Source organism: Paramormyrops kingsleyae, chromosome 12 (assembly GCF_048594095.1).
Source record: "Paramormyrops kingsleyae isolate MSU_618 chromosome 12, PKINGS_0.4, whole genome shotgun sequence".
Taxonomy (NCBI): Eukaryota; Metazoa; Chordata; class Actinopteri; order Osteoglossiformes; family Mormyridae; genus Paramormyrops; species Paramormyrops kingsleyae.
The window spans coordinates 7,583,811-7,596,570 of NC_132808.1; the positions used below are offsets into that span (position 1 = coordinate 7,583,811).

The following is a 12,760-nucleotide window of genomic DNA, read 5'->3' on the forward strand; positions in this document are numbered from 1 at the left end:
AGCATCATTTTCAGGGTATACGCAAGTACAAAGAACTAGGATGCTGGGAGTTCGCATGCTACGCTGCTGCGCGGCGGGAGTAGCGGCCAGAAGTCGTACTAGGCGGAACTGATGCGCAGAAAAAAAATGTATGTTGTGGACAGGAAACGGGAGCCCAACTAGCACAATTTGGACTTACAGTCCTCTTTGTTCATATGTCTGAAAGTCTTTAAGTTGAAAGTTCATAAGTAGAGGAGCGTCTGTATAGTCTTTGATTCATTACATTTAAATTCAATTAATCATAATAAAGCATAAAGCCACCTTAAGTTCATGCATGAATGCAAATATTAAATATAAAATAGATATTAATATTCATATAAAAATGTATAGTTATAGTTATATATATAGATGTACACAGTCATTATGGGAAACTGTACTGTCAAGTATATTAAGTTTGTTTCAATTCAATTCACATAACTTTATTTGTCTCAGAGGGACAATTAAAGGCACACAGGGCAGTTGTACAAGGACACAATGACATAAAGTGTAACAGTATTTGAAAGATGCTGTGCAAAATTGCAATCAATCAGGTATATACAAACTGATAAATATGTAAAGGGATTGTTAGTGAGTATGGGGGGGCTCAAATGCAAAATGACTGACAGATTCCAGTGTGGGGGAGGGGGAAAGAAGTCTGTGAATCTATCTGTTTGCTTTGTTTAATTTGTGCACATTATTAATCTCTTCATTGACAAATCTTGTGTTAGACTGATATGGTCTCCAGAACAAAAATGATGCTACTGAATGCAGTATTTCAGATTTTTATAGAACAGTCTATAAAATTCTATTTTTATACCTTAATTACATACAGCAAGCTGATTTTGACTTCAGATTTTTCAATTGGACTTTTCGATATTTGACTCCTATTGTGTTGACGATTGCCAGCAGGCCACGCTTCCCGAAACTGAACAGCCCCTTTCTTCCTGCTTATGCTACAGTTAGTGACACTCTTATCCGGCCAGTGTAAGAGGCACCATCAGACAGGCCTTTGCAAACAGCGAAACCCTGCGGCCGACATGATGCTGGCGGAGGACGGTGACTCACTCTCTTCATCACCACTAATGGACCATGACACCTACTGTACATTTTCTCCTCAATGAAAACGGCATTATGTCATGCATGGAAAATGTCGAGAGGTATCCTGCACATGTGCTGCTGTTTTTTAGAGGATTTTTTCAGAAGCAGAAATGCTGGGGCCATGCCGTTTGGTGTGCATCTTTGGGGGACACAGTCAGGTCTAAGATAGTTGGGGGAGTGACACTGGTGTCTCATAGCTTTTATGACACCATCGTTTCATTAGAACACGGAGTGTAAATTGTAACAAACGCCAGGCACAGGCTGCCCTGATTTTGGGTGTTGCCTTTGGTGGTTCCATGTTGCCATTCCTTTAACTATTGTTGTCCATCCATAGTGTTAATAATAAGTGGCTAAGTAGTTTCATCAGAATGCTCACTATGTGTGTGTGAATGTTAAGACTAGCAGCGATTACTTTTTAGAGTAATTGACTAATCAGCAAAAAACTATTTTTTTTGTATAATCCAGTTCTGTAAATGCTGAACTATTGTATCACTCTAGCTCAAGCTCTAACTGGGATCTGTGTGATATTTCTTGCCAGGTTAATCTCTTAGATGTTGATTCACATCAGGTACCCATTTTATACATAAATCTCTTTCTTGGCCCTTTTATGTGTTTTTTCATACACGATGGATGAGCAGCTGTTATTCAAATTACGTACTTGCATTGGAGCTCTGTCTGGTTCATTGGTCCTAGACCATCCTTCCATGATACAAATTTGATTCGCGGACTCTGCCAAATGTCAGTAGCCAACTGTGGCACCAATTAGCGCTCACGTTCAAGTCTTTATTGTTCCCCATCCTCTGGGTTAAGAACGTTTGACTTACGGAGAACTTGTATTTATGAAAGGACTGGATAAGCTTATAATAAAAATGAAATACGATAGTTCATATTAACAAATGTACGCACTACTTTGTGATGCTCATGAATAGACAGCATCAAAAGCAGTAATAAGTATATTTACATTACAATTTAGATCCTTGAATCTAAAACTAGTTGATAATTACTGGAGCAATTGGTTTTGTGCAACAGTAGGAACTATTCTAGGACTTGAACCATCAAGATTCAAACCCCATAATGAAACAGTGCGCTACTGCTTGTGTTTGAGTTTAACAGAAATATTATGTACTGGAAAAATTTCGATTAGCGCTATTTCCAGTTTGCAGCATGATGGTGCTTTATTGCCGGAGGGCACTGCTGACCTAACCCTAACCCTAACCCTAAGCCTAACCCTAACCCTAACCCTAAGCCTAACCCCTTCAGGAGGTGTCTGTCCCCTGGCCGGCTGCACTCCATCACCGTTCTTCATGACATGTTTGTAGATCTTTCCACTGATTTCTACACAAATCCTGGGTCGTTTACTGGGCGGCGGGTGATTTTGTGAAGTTTTTGGATGATGATACGCTGGGCAGCGTTTTGGGCAATGCTGCTGATGAATGTTGCTTGGGCACTTTCCCGTTGGTACTGGGCAAAAAAAATTCAATTTGAAAACTTTTCATCAACTTTTGATCAACACTGGGCAATTTTTTACAATCATTCAGCTCCAGATGAGTTGCCCTTTCTCTCACCTGGGGTGAGTTTCCCAAAGCCTGCTTAACACTATGTCGTGCGTAAGTTCTTTCTTTAAACTGGCAGTTGCCCGGCAGCATTGCCCTGTGTATCATCACTATTATGCATGGTTATAACCAATAGGAAATGATTATGAAATCCTACACTGGGTTTCCTGGGTTTATTTTCAGCTTCGATTTGAAGTGAGAAAGTGCTTATTTTGCAGACAAGTTGTTGATTGTCTCACTCGCATTCTCCCAAAATATGTTTTCCATCATTGTACATGAGGCCTGCTTTCTGTGACAGGCTTTGGAGTTCATCTTTCCTTCTTTCAGATGTGAGCGACAGCACGGTGAGAGCTCATAGAGGCTGCTGTGTGTGTCTGTACTTTATTTCTATCCAGCCGGTGCTCTCTTAGCGTGCCACTAGCTTACAGCACATCCCTATCTTCTCCAGAGATCTGAAGGCCCGATGATGCGTTTCGTCAGGGCGCCGCTCATAGCCCACTCGGCCGCCAGCTCCGCGGAGAGCTTGACGCCGTAAGCGTGGCCGTGGAAACGGACGCGCCCACCTGGAGCTCGTTAGCCACAGCGAGAGGAGACAGGCAGGCGGATTTGTTCAGGCTAACCCCGCTCAGTCCGTGCTGCTGGGTAAACTCGGGGCGGCTTTAACAACACAGACTTCAGATGGCTAATGTGGCTTTAAGGTGAAATTAGCCCGAGTCCAACCATGCCAAGATGTGTGGAAACAATAAGCCCTTTCTGCAGCTCTGGCACAGGGGAGCCTTTAGACACCCTGCTTCCACACGCGGTAGGTATAAGGTATCGCACCGCCGTGGACTGACGGCTCTCTCAGGCCCGTACCACTGAACGAGGCCATATGGCCGCCGTCGCCAGGCTTCTTTACTGCAGTCATGCGTCGTTCACATGCTCCCGGCTCCACAGTGGGGGAATGTGAACAATGGCCTGTTTGTACTGAGCAGCCTTGCACGGTGCCTTATGCGGCTTCTCAGAAGACATGCATGCTTGGTCACCAGGCCCGTGGATGAGAAGGAACTGTGAACGGACGCACGCTGCAGCCCTGTTTGTTGAGCGGAATGTCTTAATATCGAGATGGAGGAAGTACCAAATAGTTATAGGTGAATCATTCTCCCGGTATCATCGGCATAAACTGTTCAGCTGACACTTGTTGAATAATGTTGCAGCCCTGATCTCCATCATACCTGAATGTACAGATGGGGGTTGCATACCTTATTGTCAGAGCAGGCTTGAGCGTCTTCCAGGTGTCCATTATGGAACCTTTACAGTGTTGACCACCAGGGTTGCCAACTCTCACGCATCTGGTGTGACACTCACCCGTTCAGCCTCTCACACAGGAAATCTGATGGCAAATCTATATTATTCCATTATAAACCTAAAATTACTAACATCAAAAGCATTGGGGTACTTTGAGTATTTACCAGGTAATAAGACTTACATACATGTAAATGCGTGTGCAGATTTGTCTCCAATTGAAATTCTTACTCCAGCCAGCTGACCAAAGTTGGCGGCCCTCTGACCACTGCCAAGCTGGAAAGGTGGTGTTAAGATCCACCAAAGCTCACATAAGGTGACTAGTTCCAATAGTTGGGGGGAATTCAGATGGAAAATGATTGTTAGGTATTTTACTCCACACATAACAGGAAAGTATGGAACATTAGCCACCTGTAGTTGTGGAGAGACAAACTTTCTTCATACATTTTGGTCTTGTGGGAAACTGAGGAAATATTGGGAAGACATTTACTCAGCACTGACTGAGATCTTTAGAATAAGTATCCCTAAGGATCCTTTGATTGCCTTGTTGGGAGTTGCCCCTCAGGGGCATAGGGATGATATGTACCTTCTGCAAATCCTCCTAGTAGCAGCCATTAAAGGAATCACTGTAAATTGGTTGAAACCCACTGTTCCAACATTTCAGTCGTGGAAAGATTGAGTATGGGAACTTTACAGGATGGAGGACATAACTCACAACCTAAGGTTTCAGATAGAGAAACTCCTGAGAAAATGGTCCCCGGTTTTGCTTCTAATGTTCTGAGAAAATGGAGCAAGTTGTTGCCCCCCCCCCCCTTTTTTGTTTTCTTTTTGTTTTCACAATCCCTATGTATGAGGACTGTGTTGGTGTAATTTTTCATCTTACTAGTAAGTTTGGTTTATGGATGTGTAAGCTGCATAAACAATAAGTTCAACAAAAAAAAAAAAAGATCCACCAAAGCTGATCACCACAGACGTGGCCCTGACTTGTGAAGCTCCAGTCCCTCTCCTGCCCCATATACTGGGGTCACTGACCTTCTCATTTGGTCCAACTACAATCACAGACTTTGCCCCTTGGAAGAATATCTACACTAACTGAGCATAATAGTCTGTCTCAAAGGCCAACACTTTCTGGGAATAAGCATGGACCTTGTAATAGTCTCCGAAACAAATGGAAAATTGTCAGAGTGATGATGGGCACCTTTCTCTGCTGGGCGCGATTTCAGCGGCGTTTCCCCCCCGCTGCCCAGAACCGATGTGTAATTTCAGGGCTCATTTTCCCTTTTTTAAGCTGACAAGTAGGTGTGAACAGACTATTGTTTGTGTGAAATGTGCATGTATCCTGGCAGCAAGGCAGGCTGATCTTGGAGAATTTCCTGAACAAACACCGTGGGTGAGATTCTCCCGGGGGTGGGGGGGGGGGGGGGGGGGGGGGTGCTGTCTGGGTGTCACTGAGTGAGGGCCACATTCCAGCAACTCTCTCCTTGTACGGCTCCAGGGTATACAAAATGCCCTAATAAGTCCTGTCACTTCTCAAAGGTAAAGAAAACAATTACCCCTCCTGAGAGCGGATGATTTGTAGGCCCGTCATTGGGAAATACTTGCATGGCCTTGGCTGAGACTCTGAGAGTAACTTTGTTGTCTTTAAGTGGAGTCTGGATGAGGAAGCGGAGTAGGTAGAGCCCTCACAGGAGAGCTTACCGTGCTCGAGCTGTGCTGGGGGCCGGACACGCATGATGTCAGCTGCGGATCAGCACTCGTAGTTAAAGTTCCACGGGTCAGTGTTTTCCAAAATTCTCTGAACACTTATGATGAAATCATAAATTTGAAATTTTAAGAAAGTTATTTGCCATGAAGTCTAATCCATGTGATGAATGAGGTCTTTTGTACGTTCGTCTTCTGGCTTGATGCGCCCCACTCGAATTTGAACGCATTCACCAGTGGAGATGTTGTCAGCTAATTGTAATCAGATGATAATGCTGAAAAGTGTACTGTTGTACGTTTTATGTTACAGGTTTCCTATGAAAACTTTCGGAAGCCGAAATGGTGTAAAGCGAAGAAGCAATTACTGCAAATTTATATGGGGAAAAATTTTGAACATTACCATAAAAATACACAATCAAATCATACCAAACAACACATAGTACACATATAGTAAACACATATAGTAAAAGCATATATAATAAATACACAGTCTATATAATGTATATGCAGTGTAATTTCACTTACCAGAATTAATACAGTCATGCATCGTTAGGCGATTTCTTCATTGTGCAAACGTGAAAGGAGTACTTAGTGTTTAGTTGTACTTAGTGCAGCACAACAAAATGTGTCCTTTGCATTTAACCCATATGTGACGTTGTGACATAGCAGGGGGCAGCTAATTCAGCACCCAGGGAGCAGTGCTTGGGGATGGCACCTCAGGGTACCTCAGTGGTCGGGGATTTGAACCAGCAACCTTTCAAGTACAAGTGTGCATCCCTAACCATTAGGCGACCACTGACTTAGACAGTACAGCCTACTACACACCTAGGCTATTTGGCATAGCCCAAATAACTACAAAAAGTACAGTATAGTAAATCTATAAACCAGCAACATAATTGTTTATTATCATTTTTATGTATTTTGTACTGTACATAGTTGTATGTGCTATACTTGCATATGACTGGCAGCGCAGTAGGTTTTTCTACACCAACATCACCACAGACATGTGAGTATTGTGTTGCGCGATGATGGCTGTTAACTTCGTTATAATATTATGGGACCACCAGCGGTCCATCATTAATCAAACTGTCAGATAATGCCCGATGTAACACTACATGTACATCTGTACTTTGTTGTACTATTTTATTCTGTGTAATTCTAGCACATAACTGAGGTACTTCATAGTACATGACTTACATAACTGCTTAGTCTGCATATACACTTAATCTGTTAAGTAAAACATTCTTGATCTATTTTTAAACATTTTAAAACTTTCCATTTCACCGTATGACTCTTTCAGTGTTTTTTTGGGATCATTCTAATGCACTTGAAATATTATGAAAGGCTTTTTTACCCAATTGATTATTCATAAATTTTTTTAGAATGAATTAAAAATATTTTTTATGGAAACAAACCACAAAATTTATGCTGAAAAACTACCCGTGCGTAACCAGTACAGGATTGTGGTGAGTCTGGAGCCTTTACCAGGAAGTAGGACACAAACTCACCTACTAGGGGCAGTGCAGATACACCCATTCACCTACAGTAAGTGTGTGTTTTAGACCACAGGAGATGGAAATCTAACCTGTACCCCAGAGATGTGAGGCTGCTTTTGGGAGCAGTGAGCTGATGCACGGCCTTCCCCAAGCGAGTTCGATGGGCCGAATGGCCTCCTCTCGTTTGTATAGTTCTTATGTTCTTATGTTCTTTTCCATTATCTCACGTCTCTCATATACTCTAAGGCCAGCTGGTTTATACACTCATCAGACCAACAAATGAGTACCAGCTGGACATCATTAGCAATTACATGGTGGAGGAAATCCACGCATCCCTGTGGCAAGGTTCCACTTGCAATATTTCAATTGTGAAACATTTCAAGAAATTTCCTGCACCCAAATTATGTAAATAATGCTGTAAAAAAAAAAATCCCTAAAACGGGATGATTACACCCTCATTATATTCTCTTATTTGTTTCTCATGCAACTTATAGCATAAAACAATTGCAATGACCAGAAGCCATCTAACCACCATAGAACACAAAACTATTGAAATAGTATAATGATTATACATAAGAAAACATAAATGTTTCAAATGCCTGTTCTGATTCATGTTTTTGGATATTATATATGCAATTAAAAAACAAAGATGATTGTTTAATCAAGAAAAAAAAAATCCCTAGGATGTAACTGAATACCGTTTAAACGGAGCTGCTCGTTGAAATGATCGTAAAATGTTTCCGTTCACGAAAAATGCTACGTTTTATCTTTTCAGAGACGCAACACGATACGAGCGTCGACAATGACAAGCGAAAGCTATTTTTCCAGGTACACTTTATTTAATCCTTCCCACAATATTCCAGGTGAATGGGCCTCCAGAACAGTGGTCCCTGATGAGCCGCTGACATAATTAAGTGGGAAAATGTGCAGACCTCATGTCCATGAGTCAAGTGCACTCGGGCTTTCTGGCCCAGCTGACAAAGGGGGCTTTATCTGGCCACGATGTGCGTGGCTTTCTCGTGGAGCTCCACTGCTCCAACTCTTGAAGGAAATAGTAAAAGTGACAATGATGCTTGACATGGGCTGTTTTAACTCTGATTAAAGTGATCTTACTCTAACAAAAAGGTCTTTCATAGAAATGGGTCTGAAACCAATGAAAGGAAGGTTTCTTCGAAATATACTGCCCCCTAGTGGCAGAAGTGAGATGCTATTCCTTTTCAGTGAGAGAGCAACAGGTCATCGATGTAAATAAATTAGCCTGGTGTTTTATTGATATCAACTTAATGAAATAGATTTTATTATACTTTCTAACATTGAGTTTATACCGATAGCATTGATACCTTCATATATTTGTTTAACTACCTAGTACTGAGGGCAGTATGTGGCTCATTGCTGCATTTCTGTGCCTGTGATCAGAAGCTAGCTGGGTGGAACCTTCACAGAACGGTGACTTGTCTGTGGACCCTTAAGCAAGGCCCTTAACCCCCAGCCCCATGGCTGCCACAAGTGGCTGATCCTTCGCTGAAGCTTGCTCTCACTTGCATATGTTTCTGTGTATCTCATGGAGAGCAAGATGGGATGTGCAAAAAGAATTTCCCCTTGGGGGTCAATAAAGTATCATTATAATATCCACTTAGTTTTGAGTGATGAGATGTAGTATCTTCCAATTTCATATAACACACCTTTCTAACATTTAACTGTGGATGTATGTTTTGGCCAATGTGCACATGCCTCAGAGGCCTTGAAGATGCAATAAATTGTCTGCTCCGTTTACCAGGGAGGAAAATGAGTCACACCCATTTCGATGTAGCGCTGAACATGTCCTCACCAGAGTGAAGTACAACCTACCCGTATGTTGCATTACAAACAAACAAAAAAGCCTGAGCACTTACTGGAAACATTCCAACATCCTTGGAAGTCTTCAGAGTTGTTTGAGATCTATGGCGTGTCATATTCCTGTTTCAGTCCTGGAATTCCAGCATGTGGTTCTGGAGTCTAGAGACATGAGCAAGATTTGCACCTGGTTTGAACTTAAAGTTCATTTTAAATTGAAGTGCACCGGTGCAGAGGAAGTTGGAATTTGTGTACCAAAGCAAATGTGCTTCACCTGCCTTTAGACTGATAACTGCTAACACCAGCATAGGACTCTGTAGGTGCTGCATTCCATGCAAATAGTTTTAATAGACTAATAAGAAAACTGTGAATGCTTTTTCTCTTTGTCCAGACCAGGGTTCTCCAATTCCAGAATCCAACACAGTTTGCAGATTTCCCTGCTTAAGAAACCTCCAATAAACCCAGTAATTAGCTGACTAAGATCAGCAGGGAAATCTGTAAACTGTGTTGGATTCTGACCCTCCAGGACTGGTATTTGGGGACCCTGGTGCAGACCATTCCAAACACCTGAAGGGGATGTACTGGAAATTCTGTAAGTCAGTATTTTCCTTTCCAGGACCAAAATGGTGTGTTTTTTCTGGAGGGTCTTTCCAGTGAGTCCGTTTGACAGCATGGAGTCCATGTTCTGCCTGTCACACCCAGTGTACCCTTCAGAAGGTGAGACTTCTTCATCCAAGCCCCTAACAGATATATCAAAGGGGACAATCACCTTCTTTGGGTTGGGATGGCTTACACCACATCTGCCCATGTAGATACTGGTTTCACACCCTTGATTCATACCCATATTTTTTCTGGTCTTCTTCCCTCATCTGGAGAATTCTGGTGAATAAGCTGCTGCTCATCTGATCTGGAAATACGAAGAGGCAGAACTACTCCATCCAAAACAAACGTGTTGATCTAGACCTCTGTGGATAGGCTGTTAAACTGTTTTAAACCACATTTAGTTAGCGGTCCAACCGCAAGCTACGTTTGGAATTCTGGAGCAGAACAGTACCTAGAACAGACTCAAGATCTCACAGACGATGTACCTGGACTTTACCCTTTTCTGTCCAGGTGTTTTTGTATACCTACCCTACTGTATCTAACCTGTACCCTGCACTTGATGTCAAAGGACTTAATTCAGGACATGCAGACAGTGTTAAGCGCTACACCTACGCGCCCTCAGCGCCCTCTTCCTCCTGGTGCACCTGGCCGGCTCCAGAGAGCATATTGCACACCTGGTCACTCGAAGGACTGGTTTCATTGAGTGTTTGTGCTTCTTTGGTACAGTAGCTCTGGCCCACTGAGCTTTGGTAATGAGACGTTGCTGCAAAGTATGTTATTACCTGTTTCACATGATAGCTTTTGTTTGGAAGAGGGCAGGACAACAACCTGTAAGAAAATAATAGTTAATTAAAGTGTGCTGGCACGTCCCGCTGTGATGGCTCTGCGGCGTCGTTCCTGCCAGTCGGCGAGTGCTGAAGAGCGGCGGAGAGGAGCGATGGCTCGCCTGCAGTGTTTTTCTGTGAATATAAAAGGAACATTTAATGAGAAACAGACTGCACCTCGTTCCTTTCCATGGCTGCAGCCTTACACACGTCAGGACGGCTAAGACGCTTACATTATTGAAAATGTCCTCCCTCTAACCTTTCTTCAGTGTTCAAGGTTCAAGATTGGTTCGAGATTGGTTAAACATGTTGGTTACAACACCGATCATTTAAAAAAATATAGCAATGTGCAATTAAAGGAAAGGGTTGGTTAATTGAGGTATTCAGGCATTCATTTATTAAATACTGTTGGTAGGCTTATAGAACATACCTTGTTAGTTCAGTAAGTTTATTCACGTTGTTTAACAGTACATTTCTTTGTGTTTTATTTCAGTATATTGTCATATCAGAATAGTGTGTGTATTATTGATATGTCTCTATTGTGCTTTGACTGTGTATAATGTCACAAACATGCAATTCCAGATAAATGAATATGCATTTTCATAACACAGAAACAGTACGACATACTGTACAGGAACACTGGTTCAAACGAGGCACTGCAAATCCCAGACTTTTTTTAGTTATCCAGCTAAGCAAGAAATCCTGCTTCGTGATACAGGCTCCTGGTATCAACCACTTTCTTTTAAATAGGATCCTTAGAGTTAAGTTTATGTAATTACTATCAATAGAGAATAAGGAATAACTTGTCAGTCAGTAATTTGTTGCTCGTAAAACTGCCGCGGTGACGATCTTCCAGCTCTTTGCCTGGATCTTTCAGCACACTGTACATCTAATAGCATTTTAATTGCTGTTCTCTTTTCTCCACACTGTAAAAAAGAAAAGGTTAAGACAACCTAAAATTTCAACGCAATTTATTGAGTTTTGCAGAAAACCACCTATTGTTGTACCAACTTATTTTTTATTCACGTCTTTCATATCTATAAAAACTTCTGATTTTTAGTTTTACATGCTAAGAATTACAAACAACAAAAGTTGTGCCAACTTATTCTCTTTTGTTCATGATTTATCTTTCATATGCGTAAAAACTTTAAAACTTGAGTTAAACATGCTAAGAATTAAAAATCGCAAAATATGTGCCAAATAATTATTATAAATGAAGATAACAAAACAGTTCAATTAGCATGTTTATTGTAAACATGATAGTAATAAATAATAGCAGACAGATTTTGAGGATCCCTGTGGGGAATGACAGCGAACTTGACTGTGAAGGGCAGCTACCTGTTGTGGTGCCTATAGGGAGCTGGGGGTCACAGGTCTATCTCAAGGGCCCCCACATGTGCTGATACTGGTGACCTTTGGTCCATGAAGAGAGGCTTATCTCACAAAAACCATGCTCAGGTGTGTGAAATATAAGCTGAATAAGGTGCTAACACAAAAACACAGAGTTTTGGCAGCATCATTGTCCAGAGGTGGCAGCATGTAGCTCAGTGGGTTAAACCTCTGTGCCTCTGATCCAATGATCCAGTTCAAGCCCAACCAGCACATCTTTGGGCTCTGTTTTTGTACCCCTGGGCACTGGAGTGGGTGAAGCCTTAGCATGCTAAACTGAAATTTGCTAAAGTCAAAAGTCTTTACACATGTGAAAGATAAATCTTAAGAAATATAGGTTGGAACAATGTCAATAGGTTGGAACAACTTTTGTTGTTAGCAATTCCTAGTATGTACATTTTAAGTTTTTATAGCTATGAAAGATAAATTATCTGAATGAAAAATAATTACTCGGCATAACGATAGGTGGTTTTCTTAAAGACGTAGTTTGTTTTCCCTCAAAACTCAAAAATCTAGTGCAGTAAGTTGCCTTGAAATTTTAAGCTGTCTTAACATTTTCTTTTTTACAGTGCAGCCATCTCTCTTCCAAATGCTTGTGATGATCAAGGTTTTTTCTTTTTTGCAGGTTGGGGGTGCTGTAGCCCGTCTCAGACAGCACTGGCTGTATGCGGCTGGGGTACACCCTGAACAGGGGTGCCAGTCGGTCGCAGAGATCGCAGTTAGCCTAAGTGCATGTCACAGGGAGAACATGCGGGCTCCACACACTTACAGAGCAGGGCCGCCATAAGATGCCATTCCAGAGCACATATTTGGACTGCAGTGAAAAGAACAAATACCTGGGGGTGTCCCACACAGTGCAGAAGGAACACAAACAAACTTCACACAGAGGCTGGGTTTGAACCTTCAGACCTGGCTGTAAGCCAGCACAACACTCTTGTTTTCATGTGTACCCAGGAAATGC

The 12,760-nt window shown here is 42.0% G+C and overlaps 1 protein-coding gene across 1 annotated transcript in view; it reads left to right on the forward strand.

Annotated features, from left to right (window-relative positions):
- rnf212 (ring finger protein 212) overlaps positions 1-10,877 on the forward strand; it is a 34,964-nt gene extending 24,087 nt beyond the window's left edge. The window contains exons 15-16 of the transcript XR_002836711.2: positions 9,600-9,700; positions 9,859-10,877. The gene's annotated coding sequence lies outside the window, so the exon portion shown is untranslated. The remainder of the gene's footprint in view (positions 1-9,599; positions 9,701-9,858) is intronic.
- The last annotated feature ends 1,883 nt before the right edge of the window (positions 10,878-12,760 follow it).